Source organism: Saccoglossus kowalevskii, chromosome 15 (genome assembly GCF_978046115.1).
Source record: "Saccoglossus kowalevskii chromosome 15, keSacKowa6.1, whole genome shotgun sequence".
NCBI lineage: Eukaryota > Metazoa > Hemichordata > Enteropneusta > Harrimaniidae > Saccoglossus > Saccoglossus kowalevskii.
This window is the reverse complement of record NC_140655.1, coordinates 9,592,488-9,619,011: the sequence shown is the minus strand read 5'-3', so window position 1 is coordinate 9,619,011 and position 26,524 is coordinate 9,592,488.

Below are 26,524 nucleotides of genomic sequence, written 5' to 3'. Positions count from 1 at the left end.
CATAAAAATGATAGAAAACAGCATGCAAAGTTGGTAAAAGTGTACGAAACGTTGGCGGAGTTACATGTATATTTATCCTAAGTCATTGGAATGCAAACCCCGCAGTTAAATTTCGAAAACATTAAGTAAAAGTCAAGAAAATGCCAGATATATAAGCAGATTATGGCAACTGCAAACCGTAAATCGAAGACAAACTGCTTGCAAAGTTTTGAAAAACGATTGCAAAGTTTGTAGATTCGTTTGGGAATGTTACATATGATATTATATTGACGGGTTACATAGACAAAAGTTCGAAAACTTAAAAAAATATTTCGTAAATTGCCGTCAAAGTAGCGTACTATTATTCGCAGCATGTAGAGGTCATAGGTCAATTTAAGAAGTTACTCGTACAAACGCTATCAGGTTTAAAACAGTGTCAAACATGAAATAGTCGCCAATTCAAGTATATTTCAAATTTCGTAAGCAGTAGTGTTGGTAGGTGAAGAGACAAAGTTTAAAGTCAAGCTCAATCGGGCATGGTTAGTTCTTGCATGGGAGACTGCATGAGAAAACGAGCTAGGGAAATTTTTTTGGTTTCATCACATACATATCAAACATATGAGACAACGTTCGTGCATCTTTTTTTCACTGTAATGTCAATTATTTTTAGTAGAAAAACATGGAAATTTAGGCATGTTTTCAAGTTCATGAACATTTTTCCAATTTCACTATTATTTTTGGAGATCAAGTTGGTGATGATGTCGGCACATAGTGGGGTTTGACCTGTTAACGTACCGTGAAAAGTCGTACAAAGTGAACGCAAAGTTGTGCAAAGTGATTGGAAAGTTTGTAGATATATTTGTATGCTTGACCTAACTTGTTGGCATATAGAAACCCGCAGATGTAAAGTCAAATAAATGAATAAAAGCGAGATGAAAACAGCCTATATAAGCAGAGTATCACATGAGCTGACTGACCGTAAAAATGATAGAAAACAGCATGCAAATTTGGTAAAAGCGTGCGAAACGTTGGCGGAGTTTCATGTATATTTAACCTAAGTCATTGGAATGCCAACCCCGCAGTTAAATTTCGAAAACATTAAGTAAAAGTCAAGAAAATGCCAGATATATAAGCAGATTATGGCAACTGCAAACCGTAAATCGAAGACAAACTGCTTGCAAAGTTTTGAAAAACGATTGCAAAGTTTGTAGATTCGTTTGGGAATGTTACATATGATATTATATTGACGGGTTACATAGACAAAAGTTCGAAAACTTAAAAAAATATTTCGTAAATTGCCGTCAAAGTAGCGTACTATTATTCGCAGCATGTAGAGGTCATAGGTCAATTTAAGAAGTTACTCGTACAAACGCTATCAGGTTTAAAACAGTGTCAAACATGAAATAGTCGCCAATTCAAGTATATTTCAAATTTCGTAGGCAGTAGTGTTGGTAGGTGAAGAGACAAAGTTTAAAGTCAAGCTCAATCGGGCATGGTTAGTTCTTGCATGGGAGACTGCCTGAGAAAACCAGCTAGGGAATATTTTTGGTTTCATCACATACATATCAAACATAAGAGACAACGTTCGTGCATCTTTTTTTCACTGTAATTTCAATTATTTTTAGTAGAAAAACATGGAAATTTAGGCATGTTTTCAAGTTCATGAACATTTTTCCAATTTCTCTATTATTTTTGGAGATCAAATTGGTGATGATGTCGGCACATAGTGGGGTTTGACCTGTTAACGTACAGTGAAAAGTCGTACAAAGTGAACGCAAAGTTGTGCAAAGTGATTGGAAAGTTTGTAGATATATTTGTATGCTTGACCTAACTTGTTGGCATATAGAAACCCGCAGTTGTAAAGTCAAATAAATGAATAAAAGCGAGATGAAAACAGCCTATATAAGCAGAGTATCACATGAGATGACTGGCCGTAAAAATGATAGAAAACAGCATGCAAAGTTGGTAAAAGTGTACGAAACGTTGGCGGAGTTACATGTATATTTATCCTAAGTCATTGGAATGCAAACCCCGCAGTTAAATTTCGAAAACATTAAGTAAAAGTCAAGAAAATGCCAGATATATAAGCAGATTATGGCAACTGCAAACCGTAAATCGAAGACAAACTGCTTGCAAAGTTTTGAAAAACGATTGCAAAGTTTGTAGATTCGTTTGGGAATGTTACATATGATATTATATTGACGGGTTACATAGACAAAAGTTCGAAAACTTAAAAAAATATTTCGTAAATTGCCGTCAAAGTAGCGTACTATTATTCGCAGCATGTAGAGGTCATAGGTCAATTTAAGAAGTTACTCGTACAAACGCTATCAGGTTTAAAACAGTGTCAAACATGAAATAGTCGCCAATTCAAGTATATTTCAAATTTCGTAAGCAGTAGTGTTGGTAGGTGAAGAGACAAAGTTTAAAGTCAAGCTCAATCGGGCATGGTTAGTTCTTGCATGGGAGACTGCATGAGAAAACGAGCTAGGGAAATTTTTTTGGTTTCATCACATACATATCAAACATATGAGACAACGTTCGTGCATCTTTTTTTCACTGTAATTTCAATTATTTTTAGTAGAAAAACATGGAAATTTAGGCATGTTTTCAAGTTCATGAACATTTTTCCAATTTCTCTATTATTTTTGGAGATCAAATTGGTGATGATGTCGGCACATAGTGGGGTTTGACCTGTTAACGTACAGTGAAAAGTCGTACAAAGTGAACGCAAAGTTGTGCAAAGTGATTGGAAAGTTTGTAGATATATTTGTATGCTTGACCTAACTTGTTGGCATATAGAAACCCGCAGTTGTAAAGTCAAATAAATGAATAAAAGCGAGATGAAAACAGCCTATATAAGCAGAGTATCACATGAGCTGACTGACCGTAAAAATGATAGAAAACAGCATGCAAATTTGGTAAAAGCGTGCGAAACGTTGGCGGAGTTTCATGTATATTTAACCTAAGTCATTGGAATGCCAACCCCGCAGTTAAATTTCGAAAACATTAAGTAAAAGTCAAGAAAATGCCAGATATATAAGCAGATTATGGCAACTGCAAACCGTAAATCGAAGACAAACTGCTTGCAAAGTTTTGAAAAACGATTGCAAAGTTTGTAGATTCGTTTGGGAATGTTACATATGATATTATATTGACGGGTTACATAGACAAAAGTTCGAAAACTTAAAAAAATATTTCGTAAATTGCCGTCAAAGTAGCGTACTATTATTCGCAGCATGTAGAGGTCATAGGTCAATTTAAGAAGTTACTCGTACAAACGCTATCAGGTTTAAAACAGTGTCAAACATGAAATAGTCGCCAATTCAAGTATATTTCAAATTTCGTAGGCAGTAGTGTTGGTAGGTGAAGAGACAAAGTTTAAAGTCAAGCTCAATCGGGCATGGTTAGTTCTTGCATGGGAGACTGCCTGAGAAAACCAGCTAGGGAATTTTTTTTGGTTTCATCACATACATATCAAACATAAGAGACAACGTTCGTGCATCTTTTTTTCACTGTAATTTCAATTATTTTTAGTAGAAAAACATGGAAATTTAGGCATGTTTTCAAGTTCATGAACATTTTTCCAATTTCTCTATTATTTTTGGAGATCAAATTGGTGATGATGTCGGCACATAGTGGGGTTTGACCTGTTAACGTACAGTGAAAAGTCGTACAAAGTGAACGCAAAGTTGTGCAAAGTGATTGGAAAGTTTGTAGATATATTTGTATGCTTGACCTAACTTGTTGGCATATAGAAACCCGCAGTTGTAAAGTCAAATAAATGAATAAAAGCGAGATGAAAACAGCCTATATAAGCAGAGTATCACATGAGATGACTGGCCGTAAAAATGATAGAAAACAGCATGCAAAGTTGGTAAAAGTGTACGAAACGTTGGCGGAGTTACATGTATATTTATCCTAAGTCATTGGAATGCAAACCCCGCAGTTAAATTTCGAAAACATTAAGTAAAAGTCAAGAAAATGCCAGATATATAAGCAGATTATGGCAACTGCAAACCATAAATCGAAGACAAACTGCTTGCAAAGTTTTGAAAAACGATTGCAAAGTTTGTAGATTCGTTTGGGAATGTTACATATGATATTATATTGACGGGTTACATAGACAAAAGTTCGAAAACTTAAAAAAATATTTCGTAAATTGCCGTCAAAGTAGCGTACTATTATTCGCAGCATGTAGAGGTCATAGGTCAATTTAAGAAGTTACTCGTACAAACGCTATCAGGTTTAAAACAGTGTCAAACATGAAATAGTCGCCAATTCAAGTATATTTCAAATTTCGTAAGCAGTAGTGTTGGTAGGTGAAGAGACAAAGTTTAAAGTCAAGCTCAATCGGGCATGGTTAGTTCTTGCATGGGAGACTGCATGAGAAAACGAGCTAGGGAAATTTTTTTGGTTTCATCACATACATATCAAACATATGAGACAACGTTCGTGCATCTTTTTTCCACTGTAATGTCAATTATTTTTAGTAGAAAAACATGGAAATTTAGGCATGTTTTCAAGTTCATGAACATTTTTCCAATTTCACTATTATTTTTGGAGATCAAGTTGGTGATGATGTCGGCACATAGTGGGGTTTGACCTGTTAACGTACCGTGAAAAGTCGTACAAAGTGAACGCAAAGTTGTGCAAAGTGATTGGAAAGTTTGTAGATATATTTGTATGCTTGACCTAACTTGTTGGCATATAGAAACCCGCAGATGTAGAGTCAAATAAATGAATAAAAGCGAGATGAAAACAGCCTATATAAGCAGAGTATCACATGAGCTGACTGACCGTAAAAATGATAGAAAACAGCATGCAAATTTGGTAAAAGCGTGCGAAACGTTGGCGGAGTTTCATGTATATTTAACCTAAGTCATTGGAATGCCAACCCCGCAGTTAAATTTCGAAAACATTAAGTAAAAGTCAAGAAAATGCCAGATATATAAGCAGATTATGGCAACTGCAAACCGTAAATCGAAGACAAACTGCTTGCAAAGTTTTGAAAAACGATTGCAAAGTTTGTAGATTCGTTTGGGAATGTTACATATGATATTATATTGACGGGTTACATGGACAAAAGTTCGAAAACTTAAAAAAATATTTCGTAAATTGCCGTCAAAGTAGCGTACTATTATTCGCAGCATGTAGAGGTCATAGGTCAATTTAAGAAGTTACTCGTACAAACGCTATCAGGTTTAAAACAGTGTCAAACATGAAATAGTCGCCAATTCAAGTATATTTCAAATTTCGTAAGCAGTAGTGTTGGTAGGTGAAGAGACAAAGTTTAAAGTCAAGCTCAATCGGGCATGGTTAGTTCTTGCATGGGAGACTGCCTGAGAAAACCAGCTAGGGAAATTTTTTTGGTTTCATCACATACATATCAAACATAAGAGACAACGTTCGTGCATCTTTTTTTCACTGTAATTTCAATTATTTTTAGTAGAAAAACATGGAAATTTAGGCATGTTTTCAAGTTCATGAACATTTTTCCAATTTCTCTATTATTTTTGGAGATCAAATTGGTGATGATGTCGGCACATAGTGGGGTTTGACCTGTTAACGTACAGTGAAAAGTCGTACAAAGTGAACGCAAAGTTGTGCAAAGTGATTGGAAAGTTTGTAGATATATTTGAATGCTTGACCTAACTTGTTGGCATATAGAAACCCGCAGTTGTAAAGTCAAATAAATGAATAAAAGCGAGATGAAAACAGCCTATATAAGCAGAGTATCACATGAGATGACTGGCCGTAAAAATGATAGAAAACAGCATGCAAAGTTGATAAAAGTGTACGAAATGTTGGCGGAGTTACATGTATATTTAACCTAAGTCATTGGAATGCCAACCCCGCAGTTAAATTTCGAAAACATTAAGTAATTGTCTGGAAAATGCCAGATATATAAGCAGATTATCGCAACTGCAAACCGTAAATCGAAGACAAACTGATTGCAAAGTTTTGAAAAACGATTGCAAAGTTTGTAGATTCGTTTGGGAATGTTACATATGATATTATATTGACGGGTTACATAGACAAAAGTTCGAAAACTTAAAAAAAATATTTCGTAAATTGTTGTCAAAGTAGCGTACTATTATTCGCAGCATGTAGAGGTCATAGGTCAATTTAAGAAGTTACTCGTACAAACGCTATCAGTTTTAAAACAGTGTCAAACATGAAATAGTCGCCAATTCAAGTATATTTCAAATTGCGTAAGCAGTAGTGTGGGTAGGTGAAGAGACAAAGTTTAAAGTCAAGCTCAATCGGGCATGGTTAGTTCTTGCATGGGAGACTGCCTGAGAAAACCAGCTAGGGAATTTTTTTTGGTTTCATCACATACATATCAAACATAAGAGACAACGTTCGTGCATCTTTTTTTCACTGTAATTTCAATTATTTTTAGTAGAAAAACATGGAAATTTAGGCATGTTTTCAAGTTCATGAACATTTTTCCAATTTCTCTATTATTTTTGGAGATCAAATTGGTGATGATGTCGGCACATAGTGGGGTTTGACCTGTTAACGTACAGTGAAAAGTCGTACAAAGTGAACGCAAAGTTGTGCAAAGTGATTGGAAAGTTTGTAGATATATTTGTATGCTTGACCTAACTTGTTGGCATATAGAAACCCGCAGTTGTAAAGTCAAATAAATGAATAAAAGCGAGATGAAAACAGCCTATATAAGCAGAGTATCACATGAGATGACTGGCCGTAAAAATTATAGAAAACAGCATGCAAAGTTGATAAAAGTGTACGAAACGTTGGCGGGGTTACATGTATATTTAACCTAAGTCATTGGAATGCCAACCCCGCAGTTAAATTTCGAAAACATTAAGTAATTGTCTGGAAAAAGCCAGATATATAAGCAGATTATCGCAACTGCAAACCGAAAATCGAAGACAAACTGCTTGCAAAGTTTTGGAAAGCGATTGCAAAGTTTGTAGATTCGTTTGGGAATGTTACATATGATATTATATTGACGGGTTACATAGACAAAAAATTTCGAAAACTTAAAAAAATATTTCGTAAATTGCCGTCAAAGTAGCGTACTATTATTCGCAGCATGTAGAGGTTATAGGTCAATTTAAGAAGTTACTCGTACAAACGCTATCAGGTTTAAAACAGTGTCAAACATGAAATAGTCGCCAATTCAAGTATATTTCAAATTGCGTAAGCAGTAGTGTGGGTAGGTGAAGAGACAAAGTTTAAAGTCAAGCTCAATCGGGCATGGTTAGTTCTTGCATGGGAGACTGCCGGAGAAAACCAGCTAGGGAAATTTTTTTGGTTTCACCACATACATATCAAACATAAGAGACAACGTTCGTGCATCTTTTTTTCACTGTAATGTCAATTATTTTTAGTAGAAAAACATGGAAATTTAGGCATGTTTTCAAGTTCATGAACATTTTTCCAATTTCACTATTATTTTTGGAGATCAAGTTGGTGATGATGTCGGCACATAGTGGGGTTTGACCTGTTAACGTACCGTGAAAAGTCGTACAAAGTGAACGCAAAGTTGTGCAAAGTGATTGGAAAGTTTGTAGATATATTTGTATGCTTGACCTAACTTGTTGGCATATAGAAACCCGCAGATGTAAAGTCAAATAAATGAATAAAAGCGAGATGAAAACAGCCTATATAAGCAGAGTATCACATGAGCTGACTGACCGTAAAAATGATAGAAAACAGCATGCAAATTTGGTAAAAGCGTGCGAAACGTTGGCGGAGTTTCATGTATATTTAACCTAAGTCATTGGAATGCCAACCCCGCAGTTAAATTTCGAAAACATTAAGTAAAAGTCAAGAAAATGCCAGATATATAAGCAGATTATGGCAACTGCAAACCGTAAATCGAAGACAAACTGCTTGCAAAGTTTTGAAAAACGATTGCAAAGTTTGTAGATTCGTTTGGGAATGTTACATATGATATTATATTGACGGGTTACATAGACAAAAGTTCGAAAACTTAAAAAAATATTTCGTAAATTGCCGTCAAAGTAGCGTACTATTATTCGCAGCATGTAGAGGTCATAGGTCAATTTAAGAAGTTACTCGTACAAACGCTATCAGGTTTAAAACAGTGTCAAACATGAAATAGTCGCCAATTCAAGTATATTTCAAATTTCGTAGGCAGTAGTGTTGGTAGGTGAAGAGACAAAGTTTAAAGTCAAGCTCAATCGGGCATGGTTAGTTCTTGCATGGGAGACTGCCTGAGAAAACCAGCTAGGGGAATTTTTTTGGTTTCATCACATACATATCAAACATAAGAGACAACGTTCGTGCATTTTTTTTTCACTGTAATTTCAATTATTTTTAGTAGAAAAACATGGAAATTTAGGCATGTTTTCAAGTTCATGAACATTTTTCCAATTTCTCTATTATTTTTGGAGATCAAATTGGTGATGATGTCGGCACATAGTGGGGTTTGACCTGTTAACGTACAGTGAAAAGTCGTACAAAATGAACGCAAAGTTGTGCAAAGTGATTGGAAAGTTTGTAGATATATTTGTATGCTTGACCTAACTTGTTGGCATATAGAAACCCGCAGTTGTAAAGTCAAATAAATGAATAAAAGCGAGATGAAAACAGCCTATATAAGCAGAGTATCACATGAGCTGACTGGCCGTAAAAATGATAGAAAACAGCATGCAAAGTTGGTAAAAGTGTACGAAACGTTGGCGGAGTTACATGTATATTTAACCTAAGTCATTGGAATGCCAACCCCGCAGTTAAATTTCGAAAACATTAAGTAAAAGTCAAGAAAATGCCAGATATATAAGCAGATTATGGCAACTGCAAACCGTAAATCGAAGACAAACTGCTTGCAAAGTTTTGAAAAACGATTGCAAAGTTTGTAGATTCGTTTGGGAATGTTACATATGATATTATATTGACGGGTTACATAGACAAAAGTTCGAAAACTTAAAAAAATATTTCGTAAATTGCCGTCAAAGTAGCGTACTATTATTCGCAGCATGTAGAGGTCATAGGTCAATTTAAGAAGTTACTCGTACAAACGCTATCAGGTTTAAAACAGTGTCAAACATGAAATAGTCGCCAATTCAAGTATATTTCAAATTTCGTAGGCAGTAGTGTTGGTAGGTGAAGAGACAAAGTTTAAAGTCAAGCTCAATCGGGCATGGTTAGTTCTTGCATGGGAGACTGTCTGAGAAAACCAGCTAGGGGAATTTTTTTGGTTTCATCACATACATATCAAACATAAGAGACAACGTTCGTGCATTTTTTTTTCACTGTAATTTCAATTATTTTTAGTAGAAAAACATGGAAATTTAGGCATGTTTTCAAGTTCATGAACATTTTTCCAATTTCTCTATTATTTTTGGAGATCAAATTGGTGATGATGTCGGCACATAGTGGGGTTTGACCTGTTAACGTACAGTGAAAAGTCGTACAAAATGAACGCAAAGTTGTGCAAAGTGATTGGAAAGTTTGTAGATATATTTGTATGCTTGACCTAACTTGTTGGCATATAGAAACCCGCAGTTGTAAAGTCAAATAAATGAATAAAAGCGAGATGAAAACAGCCTATATAAGCAGAGTATCACATGAGCTGACTGGCCGTAAAAATGATAGAAAACAGCATGCAAAGTTGGTAAAAGTGTACGAAACGTTGGCGGAGTTACATGTATATTTAACCTAAGTCATTGGAATGCCAACCCCGCAGTTAAATTTCGAAAACATTAAGTAAAAGTCAAGAAAATGCCAGATATATAAGCAGATTATGGCAACTGCAAACCGTAAATCGAAGACAAACTGCTTGCAAAGTTTTGAAAAACGATTGCAAAGTTTGTAGATTCGTTTGGGAATGTTACATATGATATTATATTGACGGGTTACATAGACAAAAGTTCGAAAACTTAAAAAAATATTTCGTAAATTGCCGTCAAAGTAGCGTACTATTATTCGCAGCATGTAGAGGTCATAGGTCAATTTAAGAAGTTACTCGTACAAACGCTATCAGGTTTAAAACAGTGTCAAACATGAAATAGTCGCCAATTCAAGTATATTTCAAATTTCGTAGGCAGTAGTGTTGGTAGGTGAAGAGACAAAGTTTAAAGTCAAGCTCAATCGGGCATGGTTAGTTCTTGCATGGGAGACTGTCTGAGAAAACCAGCTAGGGGAATTTTTTTGGTTTCATCACATACATATCAAACATAAGAGACAACGTTCGTGCATTTTTTTTTCACTGTAATTTCAATTATTTTTAGTAGAAAAACATGGAAATTTAGGCATGTTTTCAAGTTCATGAACATTTTTCCAATTTCTCTATTATTTTTGGAGATCAAATTGGTGATGATGTCGGCACATAGTGGGGTTTGACCTGTTAACGTACAGTGAAAAGTCGTACAAAATGAACGCAAAGTTGTGCAAAGTGATTGGAAAGTTTGTAGATATATTTGTATGCTTGACCTAACTTGTTGGCATATAGAAACCCGCAGTTGTAAAGTCAAATAAATGAATAAAAGCGAGATGAAAACAGCCTATATAAGCAGAGTATCACATGAGATGACTGGCCGTAAAAATGATAGAAAACAGCATGCAAAGTTGGTAAAAGTGTACGAAACGTTGGCGGAGTTACATGTATATTTAACCTAAGTCATTGGAATGCCAACCCCGCAGTTAAATTTCGAAAACATTAAGTAAAAGTCAAGAAAATGCCAGATATATAAGCAGATTATGGCAACTGCAAACCGTAAATCGAAGACAAACTGCTTGCAAAGTTTTGAAAAACGATTGCAAAGTTTGTAGATTCGTTTGGGAATGTTACATATGATATTATATTGACGGGTTACATAGACAAAAGTTCGAAAACTTAAAAAAATATTTCGTAAATTGCCGTCAAAGTAGCGTACTATTATTCGCAGCATGTAGAGGTCATAGGTCAATTTAAGAAGTTACTCGTACAAACGCTATCAGGTTTAAAACAGTGTCAAACATGAAATAGTCGCCAATTCAAGTATATTTCAAATTTCGTAGGCAGTAGTGTTGGTAGGTGAAGAGACAAAGTTTAAAGTCAAGCTCAATCGGGCATGGTTAGTTCTTGCATGGGAGACTGCCTGAGAAAACCAGCTAGGGAAATTTTTTTGGTTTCATCACATACATATCAAACATAAGAGACAACGTTCGTGCATTTTTTTTTCACTGTAATTTCAATTATTTTTAGTAGAAAAACATGGAAATTTAGGCATGTTTTCAAGTTCATGAACATTTTTCCAATTTCTCTATTATTTTTGGAGATCAAATTGGTGATGATGTCGGCACATAGTGGGGTTTGACCTGTTAACGTACAGTGAAAAGTCGTACAAAATGAACGCAAAGTTGTGCAAAGTGATTGGAAAGTTTGTAGATATATTTGTATGCTTGACCTAACTTGTTGGCATATAGAAACCCGCAGTTGTAAAGTCAAATAAATGAATAAAAGCGAGATGAAAACAGCCTATATAAGCAGAGTATCACATGAGATGACTGGCCGTAAAAATGATAGAAAACAGCATGCAAAGTTGGTAAAAGTGTACGAAACGTTGGCGGAGTTACATGTATATTTAACCTAAGTCATTGGAATGCCAACCCCGCAGTTAAATTTCGAAAACATTAAGTAAAAGTCAAGAAAATGCCAGATATATAAGCAGATTATGGCAACTGCAAACCGTAAATCGAAGACAAACTGCTTGCAAAGTTTTGAAAAACGATTGCAAAGTTTGTAGATTCGTTTGGGAATGTTACATATGATATTATATTGACGGGTTACATAGACAAAAGTTCGAAAACTTAAAAAAATATTTCGTAAATTGCCGTCAAAGTAGCGTACTATTATTCGCAGCATGTAGAGGTCATAGGTCAATTTAAGAAGTTACTCGTACAAACGCTATCAGGTTTAAAACAGTGTCAAACATGAAATAGTCGCCAATTCAAGTATATTTCAAATTTCGTAGGCAGTAGTGTTGGTAGGTGAAGAGACAAAGTTTAAAGTCAAGCTCAATCGGGCATGGTTAGTTCTTGCATGGGAGACTGCCTGAGAAAACCAGCTAGGGAAATTTTTTTGGTTTCATCACATACATATCAAACATAAGAGACAACGTTCGTGCATCTTTTTTTCACTGTAATTTCAATTATTTTTAGTAGAAAAACATGGAAATTTAGGCATGTTTTCAAGTTCATGAACATTTTTCCAATTTCTCTATTATTTTTGGAGATCAAATTGGTGATGATGTCGGCACATAGTGGGGTTTGACCTGTTAACGTACAGTGAAAAGTCGTACAAAGTGAACGCAAAGTTGTGCAAAGTCATTGGAAAGTTTGTAGATATATTTGTATGCTTGACCTAACTTGTTGGCATATAGAAACCCGCACTTGTAAAGTCAAATAAATGAATAAAAGCGAGGTGAAAACAGCCTATATAAGCAGAGTATCACATGAGATGACTGGCCGTAAAAATGATAGAAAACAGCATGCAAAGTTGGTAAAAGTGTACGAAACGTTGGCGGAGTTACATGTATATTTAACCTAAGTCATTGGAATGCAAACCCCGCAGTTAAATTTCGAAAACATTAAGTAAAAGTCAAGAAAATGCCAGATATATAAGCAGATTATGGCAACTGCAAACCGTAAATCGAAGACAAACTGCTTGCAAAGTTTTGAAAAACGATTGCAAAGTTTGTAGATTCGTTTGGGAATGTTACATATGATATTATATTGACGGGTTACATAGACAAAAGTTCGAAAACTTAAAAAAATATTTCGTAAATTGCCGTCAAAGTAGCGTACTATTATTCGCAGCATGTAGAGGTCATAGGTCAATTTAAGAAGTTACTCGTACAAACGCTATCAGGTTTAAAACAGTGTCAAACATGAAATAGTCGCCAATTCAAGTATATTTCAAATTTCGTAGGCAGTAGTGTTGGTAGGTGAAGAGACAAAGTTTAAAGTCAAGCTCAATCGGGCATGGTTAGTTCTTGCATGGGAGACTGCCTGAGAAAACCAGCTAGGGAAATTTTTTTGGTTTCATCACATACATATCAAACATAAGAGACAACGTTCGTGCATCTTTTTTTCACTGTAATTTCAATTATTTTTAGTAGAAAAACATGGAAATTTAGGCATGTTTTCAAGTTCATGAACATTTTTCCAATTTCTCTATTATTTTTGGAGATCAAATTGGTGATGATGTCGGCACATAGTGGGGTTTGACCTGTTAACGTACAGTGAAAAGTCGTACAAAGTGAACGCAAAGTTGAGCAAAGTCATTGGAAAGTTTGTAGATATATTTGTATGCTTGACCTAACTTGTTGGCATATAGAAAACCGCAGTTGTAAAGTCAAATAAATGAATAAAAGCGAGATGAAAACAGCCTATATAAGCAGAGTATCACATGAGATGACTGGCCGTAAAAATGATAGAAAACAGCATGCAAAGTTGGTAAAAGTGTACGAAACGTTGGCGGAGTTACATGTATATTTAACCTAAGTCATTGGAATGCAAACCCCGCAGTTAAATTTCGAAAACATTAAGTAAAAGTCAAGAAAATGCCAGATATATAAGCAGATTATGGCAACTGCAAACCGTAAATCGAAGACAAACTGCTTGCAAAGTTTTGAAAAACGATTGCAAAGTTTGTAGATTCGTTTGGGAATGTTACATATGATATTATATTGACGGGTTACATAGACAAAAGTTCGAAAACTTAAAAAAATATTTCGTAAATTGCCGTCAAAGTAGCGTACTATTATTCGCAGCATGTAGAGGTCATAGGTCAATTTAAGAAGTTACTCGTACAAACGCTATCAGGTTTAAAACAGTGTCAAACATGAAATAGTCGCCAATTCAAGTATATTTCAAATTTCGTAAGCAGTAGTGTTGGTAGGTGAAGAGACAAAGTTTAAAGTCAAGCTCAATCGGGCATGGTTAGTTCTTGCATGGGAGACTGCATGAGAAAACGAGCTAGGGAACTTTTTTGGTTTCATCACATACATATCAAACATATGAGACAACGTTCGTGCATCTTTTTTTCACTGTAATGTCAATTATTTTTAGTAGAAAAACATGGAAATTTAGGCATGTTTTCAAGTTCATGAACATTTTTCCAATTTCACTATTATTTTTGGAGATCAAGTTGGTGATGATGTCGGCACATAGTGGGGTTTGACCTGTTAACGTACCGTGAAAAGTCGTACAAAGTGAACGCAAAGTTGTGCAAAGTGATTGGAAAGTTTGTAGATATATTTGTATGCTTGACCTAACTTGTTGGCATATAGAAACCCGCAGATGTAAAGTCAAATAAATGAATAAAAGCGAGATGAAAACAGCCTATATAAGCAGAGTATCACATGAGCTGACTGACCGTAAAAATGATAGAAAACAGCATGCAAATTTGGTAAAAGCGTGCGAAACGTTGGCGGAGTTTCATGTATATTTAACCTAAGTCATTGGAATGCCAACCCCGCAGTTAAATTTCGAAAACATTAAGTAAAAGTCAAGAAAATGCCAGATATATAAGCAGATTATGGCAACTGCAAACCGTAAATCGAAGACAAACTGCTTGCAAAGTTTTGAAAAACGATTGCAAAGTTTGTAGATTCGTTTGGGAATGTTACATATGATATTATATTGACGGGTTACATAGACAAAAGTTCGAAAACTTAAAAAAATATTTCGTAAATTGCCGTCAAAGTAGCGTACTATTATTCGCAGCATGTAGAGGTCATAGGTCAATTTAAGAAGTTACTCGTACAAACGCTATCAGGTTTAAAACAGTGTCAAACATGAAATAGTCGCCAATTCAAGTATATTTCAAATTTCGTAAGCAGTAGTGTTGGTAGGTGAAGAGACAAAGTTTAAAGTCAAGCTCAATCGGGCATGGTTAGTTCTTGCATGGGAGACTGCATGAGAAAACGAGCTAGGGAATTTTTTTTGGTTTCATCACATACATATCAAACATATGAGACAACGTTCGTGCATCTTTTTTTCACTGTAATGTTAATTATTTTTAGTAGAAAAACATGGAAATTTAGGCATGTTTTCAAGTTCATGAACATTTTTCCAATTTCACTATTATTTTTGGAGATCAAGTTGGTGATGATGTCGGCACATAGTGGGGTTTGACCTGTTAACGTACCGTGAAAAGTCGTACAAAGTGAACGCAAAGTTGTGCAAAGTGATTGGAAAGTTTGTAGATATATTTGTATGCTTGACCTAACTTGTTGGCATATAGAAACCCGCAGATGTAAAGTCAAATAAATGAATAAAAGCGAGATGAAAACAGCCTATATAAGCAGAGTATCACATGAGCTGACTGACCGTAAAAATGATAGAAAACAGCATGCAAATTTGGTAAAAGCGTGCGAAACGTTGGCGGAGTTTCATGTATATTTAACCTAAGTCATTGGAATGCCAACCCCGCAGTTAAATTTCGAAAACATTAAGTAAAAGTCAAGAAAATGCCAGATATATAAGCAGATTATGGCAACTGCAAACCGTAAATCGAAGACAAACTGCTTGCAAAGTTTTGAAAAACGATTGCAAAGTTTGTAGATTCGTTTGGGAATGTTACATATGATATTATATTGACGGGTTACATAGACAAAAGTTCGAAAACTTAAAAAAATATTTCGTAAATTGCCGTCAAAGTAGCGTACTATTATTCGCAGCATGTAGAGGTCATAGGTCAATTTAAGAAGTTACTCGTACAAACGCTATCAGGTTTAAAACAGTGTCAAACATGAAATAGTCGCCAATTCAAGTATATTTCAAATTTCGTAAGCAGTAGTGTTGGTAGGTGAAGAGACAAAGTTTAAAGTCAAGCTCAATCGGGCATGGTTAGTTCTTGCATGGGAGACTGCCTGAGAAAACCAGCTAGGGAAATTTTTTTGGTTTCATCACATACATATCAAACATAAGAGACAACGTTCGTGCATCTTTTTTTCACTGTAATTTCAATTATTTTTAGTAGAAAAACATGGACATTTAGGCATGTTTTCAAGTTCATGAACATTTTTCCAATTTCTCTATTATTTTTGGAGATCAAATTGGTGATGATGTCGGCACATAGTGGGGTTTGACCTGTTAACGTACAGTGAAAAGTCGTACAAAGTGAACGCAAAGTTGTGCAAAGTGATTGGAAAGTTTGTATATATATTTGTATGCTTGACCTAACTTGTTGGCATATATAAACCCGCAGTTGTAAAGTCAAATAAATGAATAAAAGCGAGATGAAAACAGCCTATATAAGCAGAGTATCACATGAGCTGACTGACCGTAAAAATGATAGAAAACAGCATGCAAAGTTGGTAAAAGCGTGCGAAACGTTGGCGGAGTTTCAGGTATAATTAACCTAAGTCATTGGAATGCCAACCCCGCAGTTAAATTTCGAAAACATTAAGTAAAAGTCAAGAAAATGCCAGATATATAAGCAGATTATGGCAACTGCAAACCGAAAATCGAAGACAAACTGCTTGCAAAGTTTTGAAAAACGATTGCAAAGTTTGTAGATTCGTTTGGGAATGTTACATATGATATTATATTGACGGGTTGCATAGTCAAAAGTTCGAAAACGTAAAAAAAATATTTCGTAAATTGCTGTTTAAGTAGCGTACTATTATTCGCAGCATGTAGAGGTCATAGGTCAATTCAAGAAGTTACTCGTACAAACGCTATCAAGTTTAAAACAGTGTTAAACATGAAATAATCGCCAATTCAAGTATATTTCAAATTGCGTAAGCAGTAGTGTGGGTAGGTGAAGAGACAAAGTTTAAAGTCTAGCTCAGTCGGGCCTGGTTAGTTCTTGCATGGGAGTCTGCCTGAGAAAACCAGCTAGGGAAATTTTTTTTTGGTTTCATCACATACATATCAAACATATGACAAAATGTTCGTGCATCTTTTTTTCACTGTGATGTAAATTATTTTTAGTAGAAAAACATGGAAATTTAGGCATGTTTTCAAGTTCATGAACATTTTTCCAATTTCACTGTTATTTTTGGAGATCAAGTTGGTGATGATGTCGGCACATAGTGGGGTTTGACCTGTTAACGTACCGTGAAAAGTCGTACAAAGTGAACGCAAAGTTGTGCAAAGTGATTGGAAAGTTTGTAGATATATTTGTATGCTTGACCTAACTTGTTGGCATATAGAAACCCGCAGTTGTAAAGTCAAATAAATGAATAAAAGCGAGATGAAAACAGCCTATATAAGCAGAGTATCACATGAGCTGACTGACCGTAAACATGATAGAAAACAGCATGCAAAGTTAGTAAAAGCGTGCGAAACGTTGGCGGACTTTCAGGTATAATTAACCTAAGTCATTGGAATGCCAACCCCGCAGTTAAATTTCGAAAACATTAAGTAAAAGTCAAGAAAATGCCAGATATATAAGCAGATTATGGCAACTGCAAACCGTAAATCGAAGACAAACTGCTTGCAATGTTTTGAAAAACGATTGCAAAGTTTGTAGATTCGTTTGGGAATGTTACATATGATATTATATTGACGGGTTACATAGACAAAAGTTCGAAAACTTAACAAAATATTTCGTAAATTGCCGTCAAAGTAGCGTACTATTATTCGCAGCATGTAGAGGTTATAGGTCAATTTAAGAAGTTACTCGTACAAACGCTATCAGGTTTAAAACAGTGTCAAACATGAAATAATCGCCAATTCAAGTATATTTCAAATTGCGTAAGCAGTAGTGTGGGTAGGTGAAGAGACAAAGTTTAAAGTCTAGCTCAGTCGGGCCTGGTTAGTTCTTGCATGGGAGTCTGCCTGAGAAAACCAGCTAGGGAAATTTTTTTTTGATTTCATCACATACATATCAAACATATGACAAAATGTTCGTGCATCTTTTTTTCACTGTGATGTAAATTATTTTTAGTGGAAAAACATGGAAATTTAGGCATGTTTTCAAGTTCATGAACATTTTTCCAATTTCTCTATTATTTTTGGAGATCAAATTGGTGATGATGTCGGCACATAGTGGGGTTTGACCTGTTAACGTACAGTGAAAAGTCGTACAAAGTGAACGCAAAGTTGTGCAAAGTGATTGGAAAGTTTGTAGATATATTTGTATGCTTGACCTAACTTGTTGGCATATATAAACCCGCAGTTGTAAAGTCAAATAAATGAATAAAAGCGAGATGAAAACAGCCTATATAAGCAGAGTATCACATGAGATGACTGGCCGTAAAAATTATAGAAAACAGCATGCAAAGTTGATAAAAGTGTACGAAACGTTGGCGGAGTTACATGTATATTTAACCTAAGTCATTGGAATGCCAACCCCGCAGTTAAATTTCGAAAACATTAAGTAATTGTCTGGAAAAAGCCAGATATATAAGCAGATTATCGCAACTGCAAACCGAAAATCGAAGACAAACTGCTTGCAAAGTTTTGGAAAGCGATTGCAAAGTTTGTAGATTCGTTTGGGAATGTTACATATGATATTATATTGACGGGTTACATAGACAAAAGTTCGAAAACTTAAAAAAATATTTCGTAAATTGCCGTCAAAGTAGCGTACTATTATTCGCAGCATGTAGAGGTTATAGGTCAATTTAAGAAGTTACTCGTACAAACGCTATCAGGTTTAAAACAGTGTCAAACATGAAATAATCGCCAATTCAAGTATATTTCAAATTGCGTAAGCAGTAGTGTGGGTAGGTGAAGAGACAAAGTTTAAAGTCAAGCTCAGTCGGGCCTGGTTTGTTCTTGCATGGGTGTCTGCCTGAGAAAACCAGCTAGGGAAATTTTTTTTTGATTTCATCACATACATATCAAACATATGACAAAATGTTCGTGCATCTTTTTTTCACTGTGATGTAAATTATTTTTAGTGGAAAAACATGGAAATTTAGGCATGTTTTCAAGTTCATGAACATTTTTCCAATTTCTCTGTTATTTTTGGAGATCAAGTTGGTGATGATGTCGGCACATAGTGGGGTTTGACCTGTTAACGTACCGTGAAAAGTCGTACAAAGTGAACGCAAAGTTGTGCAAAGTGATTGGAAAGTTTGTAGATATATTTGTATGCTTGACCTAACTTGTTGGCATATAGAAACCCGCAGTTGTAAAGTCAAATAAATGAATAAAAGCGAGATGAAAACAGCCTATATAAGCAGAGTATCACATGAGCTGACTGACCGTAAAAATGATAGAAAACAGCATGCAAAGTTGGTAAAAGCGTGCGAAACGTTGGCGGAGTTTCAGGTATTATTAACCTAAGTCATTGGAATGCCAACCCCGCAGTTAAATTTCGAAAACATTAAGTAAAAGTCAAGAAAATGTCATATATATAAGCAGATTATCGCAACTGCAAACCGCAAATCGAAGACTAACTGCTTGCAAAGTTTTGAAAAACGATTGCAAAGTTTGTAGATTCGTTTGGGAATGTTACATATGATATTATATTGACGGGTTCCATAGTCAAAAGTTCGAAAAAGTAAAACAATATTTCATAAATTGCCGTTAAAGTAGCGTACTATTATTCGCAGCATGTAGAGGTCATAGGTCAATTCAAGAAGTTACTCGTACAAACGCTAGCAGGTTTAAAACAGTGTCAAACATGAAATAGTCGCCAACTCGAGTATATTTCAAATTGCGTAAGCAGTAGTGTGGGTAGGTGAAGAGACAAAGTTTAAAGTCAAGCTCAGTCGGGCCTGCTTAGTTCTTGCATGGGAGACTGCCTGCGAAAACCAGCTAGGGAATTTTTTTTTGGTTTCATCACATACATATCAAACATATGAGACAACGTTCGTGCATCTTTTTTTCACTGTGATGTAAATTATTTTTAGTAGAAAAACATGGAAATTTAGGCATGTTTTCAAGTTCATGAACATTTTTCCAATTTCTCTATTATTTTTGGAGATCAAGTTGGTGATGACGTCGGCACATAGTGGGGTTTGACCTGTTAACGTAGCGTGAAAAGTCGTCCAAAGTGAACGCAAAGTTGTGCAAAGTGATTGGAAAGTTTGTAGATAAATTTGTATGCTTGACCTAACTTGTTGGCATATAGAAACCCGCAGTTTTAAAGTCAAATAAATGAATAAAAGCGAGATGGAAACAGCCTATATAACAAGAGTATCACATGAGCTGACTGACCGTAAAAATGATAGAAAACAGCATGCAAAGTTGGTAAAAGCGTGCGAAACGTTGGCGGAGTTTCATGTATATTTAACCTAAGTCATTGGAATGCCAATCCCGCAGTTAAATTTCGAAAACATTTAGTAAAAGTCAAGAAAATTCGAGATATATAAGCAGATTATGGCAACTGCAAACCGTAAATCGAAGACAAACTGCTTGCAAAGTTTTGAAAAACGATGGCAAAGTTTGTAGATTCGTTTGGGAATGTTAAATATGATATTATATTGACGGGTTACATAGTCAAAAGTTCGAGAACGTAAAACAATATTTCGTAAATTGCCGTTAAAGTAATGTACTATTATTCGCAGCATGTAGAGGTCATAGGTCAATTCAAGAAGTTACTCGTACAAACGCTAGCAGGTTTAAAACAGTGTCAAACATGAAATAGTCGAAAACTCGAGTATATTTCAAAATTGCGTAAGCAGTAGTGTGGTTAGGTGAAGAGACAAAGTTTAAAGTCAAGCTCAGTCGGGCCTGCTTAGTTCTTGCATGGGAGACTGCCTGCGAAAACCAGCTAGGGAATTTTTTTTGGGTTTCATCACATACATATCAAACATATGAGACAACGTTCGTGCATCTTTTTTTCACTGTGATGTAAATTATTTTTAGTAGAAAAACATGGAAATTTAGGCATGTTTTCAAGTTCATGAACATTTTTCCAATTTCTCTATTATTTTTGGAGATCAAGTTGGTGATGACGTCGGCACATAGTGGGGGTTGACCTGTTTAACGTAGCGTGAAAAGTCGTACAAAGTGAACGCAAAGTTGTGCAAAGTGATTGGAAAGTTTGTAGATTGTATGCTTGACCTAACTTGTTGGCATATAGAAACCCGCAGTTGTAAAGTCAAATAAATGAATAAAAGCGAGATGAAAACAGCCTATATAAGCAGAGTATCACATGAGATGACTGGCCGTAAAAATTATCGAAAACAGCATGCAAAGTTGATAAAAGTGTACGAAACGTTGGCGGAGTTACATGTATATTTAACCTAAGTCATTGGAATGCCAACCCCGCAGTTAAATTTCGAAAACATTAAGTAATTGTCTGGAAAAAGCCAGATATATAAGCAGATTATCGCAACTGCAAACCGAAAATCGAAGACAAACTGCTTGCAAAGTTTTGGAAAGCGATTGCAAAGTTTGTAGATTCGTTTGGGAATGTTACATATGATATTATATTGACGGGTTACATAGACAAAAGTTCGAAAACTTAAAAAAATATTTCGTAAATTGCCGTCAAAGTAGCGTACTATTATTCGCAGCATGTAGAGGTTATAGGTCAATTTAAGAAGTTACTCGTACAAACGCTATCAGGTTTAAAACAGTGTCAAACATGAAATAATCGCCAATTCAAGTATATTTCAAATTGCGTAAGCAGTAGTGTGGGTAGGTGAAGAGACAAAGTTTAAAGTCAAGCTCAGTCGGGCCTGGTTTGTTCTTGCATGGGTGTCTGCCTGAGAAAACCAGCTAGGGAAATTTTTTTTTGATTTCATCACATACATATCAAACATATGACAAAATGTTCGTGCATCTTTTTTTCACTGTGATGTAAATTATTTTTAGTGGAAAAACATGGAAATTTAGGCATGTTTTCAAGTTCATGAACATTTTTCCAATTTCTCTGTTATTTTTGGAGATCAAGTTGGTGATGATGTCGGCACATAGTGGGGTTTGACCTGTTAACGTACCGTGAAAAGTCGTACAAAGTGAACGCAAAGTTGTGCAAAGTGATTGGAAAGTTTGTAGATATATTTGTATGCTTGACCTAACTTGTTGGCATATAGAAACCCGCAGTTGTAAAGTCAAATAAATGAATAAAAGCGAGATGAAAACAGCCTATATAAGCAGAGTATCACATGAGCTGACTGACCGTAAAAATGATAGAAAACAGCATGCAAAGTTGGTAAAAGCGTGCGAAACGTTGGCGGAGTTTCAGGTATTATTAACCTAAGTCATTGGAATGCCAACCCCGCAGTTAAATTTCGAAAACATTAAGTAAAAGTCAAGAAAATGTCATATATATAAGCAGATTATCGCAACTGCAAACCGCAAATCGAAGACTAACTGCTTGCAAAGTTTTGAAAAACGATTGCAAAGTTTGTAGATTCGTTTGGGAATGTTACATATGATATTATATTGACGGGTTCCATAGTCAAAAGTTCGAAAAAGTAAAACAATATTTCATAAATTGCCGTTAAAGTAGCGTACTATTATTCGCAGCATGTAGAGGTCATAGGTCAATTCAAGAAGTTACTCGTACAAACGCTAGCAGGTTTAAAACAGTGTCAAACATGAAATAGTCGCCAACTCGAGTATATTTCAAATTGCGTAAGCAGTAGTGTGGGTAGGTGAAGAGACAAAGTTTAAAGTCAAGCTCAGTCGGGCCTGCTTAGTTCTTGCATGGGAGACTGCCTGCGAAAACCAGCTAGGGAATTTTTTTTTGGTTTCATCACATACATATCAAACATATGAGACAACGTTCGTGCATCTTTTTTTCACTGTGATGTAAATTATTTTTAGTAGAAAAACATGGAAATTTAGGCATGTTTTCAAGTTCATGAACATTTTTCCAATTTCTCTATTATTTTTGGAGATCAAGTTGGTGATGACGTCGGCACATAGTGGGGTTTGACCTGTTAACGTAGCGTGAAAAGTCGTCCAAAGTGAACGCAAAGTTGTGCAAAGTGATTGGAAAGTTTGTAGATAAATTTGTATGCTTGACCTAACTTGTTGGCATATAGAAACCCGCAGTTTTAAAGTCAAATAAATGAATAAAAGCGAGATGGAAACAGCCTATATAACAAGAGTATCACATGAGCTGACTGACCGTAAAAATGATAGAAAACAGCATGCAAAGTTGGTAAAAGCGTGCGAAACGTTGGCGGAGTTTCATGTATATTTAACCTAAGTCATTGGAATGCCAATCCCGCAGTTAAATTTCGAAAACATTTAGTAAAAGTCAAGAAAATTCGAGATATATAAGCAGATTATGGCAACTGCAAACCGTAAATCGAAGACAAACTGCTTGCAAAGTTTTGAAAAACGATGGCAAAGTTTGTAGATTCGTTTGGGAATGTTAAATATGATATTATATTGACGGGTTACATAGTCAAAAGTTCGAGAACGTAAAACAATATTTCGTAAATTGCCGTTAAAGTAATGTACTATTATTCGCAGCATGTAGAGGTCATAGGTCAATTCAAGAAGTTACTCGTACAAACGCTAGCAGGTTTAAAACAGTGTCAAACATGAAATAGTCGAAAACTCGAGTATATTTCAAAATTGCGTAAGCAGTAGTGTGGTTAGGTGAAGAGACAAAGTTTAAAGTCAAGCTCAGTCGGGCCTGCTTAGTTCTTGCATGGGAGACTGCCTGCGAAAACCAGCTAGGGAATTTTTTTTGGGTTTCATCACATACATATCAAACATATGAGACAACGTTCGTGCATCTTTTTTTCACTGTGATGTAAATTATTTTTAGTAGAAAAACATGGAAATTTAGGCATGTTTTCAAGTTCATGAACATTTTTCCAATTTCTCTATTATTTTTGGAGATCAAGTTGGTGATGACGTCGGCACATAGTGGGGGTTGACCTGTTTAACGTAGCGTGAAAAGTCGTACAAAGTGAACGCAAAGTTGTGCAAAGTGATTGGAAAGTTTGTAGATTGTATGCTTGACCTAACTTGTTGGCATATAGAAACCCGCAGTTGTAAAGTCAAATAAATGAATAAAAGCGAGATGGAAACAGCCTATATAACCAGAGTATCACATGAGCTGACTGACCGTAAAAATGATAGAAAACAGCATGCAAAGTTGGTAAAAGCGTGCGAAACGTTGGCGGAGTTACATGTATATTTAACCTAAGTCATTGGAATGCCAACCCCGCAGTTAAATTTCGAAAACATTAAGTAAAAGTCAAGAAAATGCCAGATATATAAGCAGATTATGGCAACTGCAAACCGTAAATCGAAGACAAACTGCTTGCAAAGTTTTGAAAAACGATGGCAAAGTTTGTAGATTCGTATGGGAATGTTACATATGATATTATATTGACGGGTTACATAGTCAAAAGTTCGAGAACGTAAAACAATATTTCGTATATTGCCGTTGAAGTAGTGTACTATTATTCGCAGCATGTAGAGGTCATAGGACAATTCAAGAAATTACTCGTACAAACGCTATCAGGTTTAAAACAGTGTCAAACATGAAATAGTCGCCAGATCGAACATATTTCAAATTGCGTAAGCAGTAGTGTTGGTAGGTGAAGAGACAAAGTTTAAAGTCAATCTCCATCGGGCATGGTTAGTTCTTGCAAGGGAGACTGCCTGCGAAAACCAGCTAGGGAAATTTTTTTTGGTTTCATCACATACATATCAAACATATGAGACAACGTTCGTGCATCTTTTTTTCACTGTGATGTAAACTATTTTTAGTAGAAAAACATGGAAATTTAGGCATGTTTTCAAGTTCATGAACATTTTTCCAATTTCTCTATTATTTTTGGAGATCAAGTTGGTGATGACGTCGGCACATAGTGGGGGTTGACCTGTTTAACGTAGCGTGAAAAGTCGTACAAAGTGAACGCAAAGTTGTGCAAAGTGATTGGAAAGTTTGTAGATAAATTTGTATGCTTGACCTAACTTGTTGGCATATAGAAACCCGCAGTTGTCAAGTCAAATAAATGACTAAAAGCGAGATGAAAACAGCCTATATAAGTAGAGTATCACATGAGCTGACTGACTCTGACAATGATAGAAAACAGCATGCAAAGTTGGTAAAAGCGTGCGAAACGTTGGCGGAGTTACATGTGTATTTAACCTAAGTCATTGGAATGCCAACCCCGCAGTTAAATTTCGAAAACATTAAGTAAAAGTCAAGAAAATGCCAGATATATAAGCAGATTATGGCAACTGCAAACCGCAAATCGAAGACTAACTGCTTGCACAGTTTTGAAAAACGATTGCAAAGTTTGTAGATTCGTTTGGGAATGTTACATATGATATTATATTGACGGGTACCATAGTCAAAAGTTCGAAAACGTAAAAACAATATTTCGTAAATTGCCGTTAAAGTAGCGTACTATTATTCGCAGCATGTAGAGGTCATAGGTCAATTCAAGAAGTTACTCGTACAAACGCTAGCAGGTTTAAAACAGTGTCAAACATGAAATAGTCGCCAACTCGAGTATATTTCAAATTGCGTAAGCAGTAGTGTGGGTAGGTGAAGAGACAAAGTTTAAAGTCAAGCTCAATCGGGCATGGTTAGTTCTTGCATGGGAGACTGCCTGAGAAAACCAGCTAGGAATTTTTTTTGGTTTCATCATATACATATCAAACATATGAGACAATGTTCGTGGATCTTTTTTTCACTGTGATGTAAATTATTTTTAGTAGAAAAACATGGATATTCAGGCATGTTTTCAAGTTCATGAACATTTTTCAAATTTCTCTATTATTTTTGGAGATCAAGTTGGTGATGATGTCGGCACATAGTGGGGTTTGACCTGTTAACGTAGCGTGAAAAGTAGTACAAAGTGAACGCAAAGTTGTGCAAAGTGATTGGAAAGTTTGTAGATAAATTTGTATGCTTGACCTAACTTGTTGGCATATAGAAACCCGCAGTTGTAAAGTCAAATAAATGAATAAAAGCGTGATGGAAACAGCCTATATAGCCAGAGTATCACAAGAGCTGACTGACCGTAAAAATGATAGAAAACAGCATGCAAAGTTGGTAAAAGCGTGCGAAACGTTGGCGGAGTTACATGTATATTTAACCTAAGTCATTGGAATGCCAACCCCGCAGTTAAATTTCGAAAACATTTAGTAAAAGTCAAGAAAATGCCAGATATATAAGCAGATTATGGCAACTGCAAACCGTAAATCGAAAACAAACTGCTTGCAAAGTTTTGAAAAACGATGGCAAAGTTTGTAGATTCGTTTGGGAATGTTAAATATGATATTATATTGACGGGTTACATAGTCAAAAGTTCGAGAACGTAAAACAATATTTCGTAAATTGCCGTTAAAGTAATGTACTATTATTCGCAGCATGTAGAGGTCATAGGTCAATTCAAGAAGTTACTCGTACAAACGCTATCAGGTTTAAAACAGTGTCAAACATGAAATAGTCGCCAGATCGAGCATATTTCAAATTGCGTAAGCAGTAGTGTTGGTAGGTGAAGAGACAAAGTTTAAAGTCAATCTCAATCGGGCATGGTTAGTTCTTCCATGGGAGACTGCCTGCGAAAACCAGCTTGGGAATTTTTTTTTTGTTTCATCACATACATATCAAACATATGAGACAACGTTCGTGCATCTTTTTTTCACTGTAATGTCAATTATTATTAGTAGAAAAACATGGAAATTTAGGCATGTTTTCAAGTTCATGAAAATTTTTCCA